Raw genomic sequence first — 1,693 nt, 5'->3', positions numbered from 1 at the left:
CCCCCCCCCAACCATAATATTATTTTCGTTGCTACTGCATAACTGTAATTTTGTTACTGTGATGAATCAGGCCGCCGCTGTGAATGGTTGTTTGACCCCCAAAGGGATTGCGTCCCACAGGTTAAGAAGTGCCATTCCAGGTGCATCAGCCCAGTAAGTGTGGTCTTTTTTTAGGAATTTTGAGTTTTGGCTTACCTTTTTCTCTCATTCTAACCAAGACCTTCCATCCAAGGATATGAAATATTCGTGGACATGATGGTTCATAGTGGTAGCTGAGCACCATCTAGTTCTTCCCTCAGGCCAGAGGAGGGGCTGTGGTTTATGGGGGCCACTAGTCCTGTGGACTGATGGAATTCTTGAGCCCGTTTTTTAACCTCACTCTGCCCCAGGCAGGAAGGACCAGTATTTATATTTCACGTGGCTACTCAAGCTTTTAAGCCCCCAGGTGCTACTCGGCAAACTAGGGTGAGGAGCTTGGCCATTGTTTTATGTCAGTTGATCTAGATGCCCCTCAGTACTACTATGGTCCTTAGTCTTCAAGCCCAGGAGCCTACTCTGTGAGTTGTTTGGTTAATTTCTCAGAAGTTTCTGTAGCTCTGCCCTTCTGTACTGAATCTACATGCAGTACATATACATAGTATGTGGAAAAATCCACAACCAGACCTATATACGAACATGGGTGTGGTCCACATGTATATGGCTTTCCCACATCTATTTTGCTTACCCAGCTACCTGTGTATCCATTCTCAAAGGATTGCTTACTACTATTGAGCCCTGGTGGTGTGATGGGTTATGCATTAGACTGCTAACCACAAGGTCAGCAGTTTGAATCCTCCATCTGCCCCAGAGGAGAAAGAGACTTTTTGCTCCTGTAAAGATTTACAGCCTTGGAAACCCTATGGAGGTTTTGATGGCAGTGAGTTGTTAACTGTTACAGCAGGGTTGTTTATGTTATGGTATTTACTATCCAAAAACCAAGCTCACTGACATCACATCAATTCTGACTCAGAGTGACTCGATAGCAGTGGTTCTCAACCTTCCTCATGCCGCCACCCTTTCATAAGCTGATGGTGCCCGGCTATCAAAAAGTATAGCATCTGGGGTCTTAAAGGCTTGAAGGTAATCAAGCTGCCAACCATAAAATTATTTTCATTGCTATTTCATAACTAATTTTGCTACTATTATGAATCATAATGTAAACATCTGATATGCATGATGTATTTTCATTGTTACAAATTGAACATAACAAAGCATAGTGATTAATCACAAAAACAATATATGATTATATATTGTGAAATTTTTTTTTTTAATCATTTTATTAGGGGCTCATACATCTCTTACCCCAATCCATACACACATCAGTTGTGTAAAGCGCATTTGTACATTCCTTGCCCTCATCATTCTCAAAACATTTTTCTCTCCACTTAAACCCCCGGCATTAGGTCCTCATTTTTCCCCTCCCTCTCCGCTCCCCCCTCCCTCATGAGCCCTTGATAGTTTATAAATTGTTATTTTGTCATATCTTGCCTTGTCAGACGTCTCCCTACATACCTATTAGGCTAACAAGTTAATGGGCTTATTCAAATATAAAATCTATGGATATCTTCATTCACCCACTTTTCTGTTGTCTGTCCCCCAGGGAGGAGGTCACATATAGTTCCTTGTAATCGGTTCCCTCTTTCCTACCCACTCT

The 1,693-nt window shown here is 42.1% G+C and overlaps 1 protein-coding gene across 2 annotated transcripts in view; it reads left to right on the top strand.

The window, feature by feature from the left end:
* Nucleotides 1-1,693, top strand: part of CNOT8 (CCR4-NOT transcription complex subunit 8) — a 25,722-nt gene that overhangs the window by 3,593 nt on the left and 20,436 nt on the right. The gene's annotated exons all lie outside the window — the stretch shown is intronic.

Source organism: Echinops telfairi, unplaced genomic scaffold, assembly GCF_000313985.2.
Source record: "Echinops telfairi isolate 266 unplaced genomic scaffold, ASM31398v2 ScPeMD7_7469;HRSCAF=8507_0, whole genome shotgun sequence".
Taxonomy (NCBI): domain Eukaryota; kingdom Metazoa; phylum Chordata; class Mammalia; order Afrosoricida; family Tenrecidae; genus Echinops; species Echinops telfairi.
The sequence above is the reverse complement of the archived record's forward strand: the minus strand, read 5'-3'. Positions and strand labels throughout refer to the sequence as shown.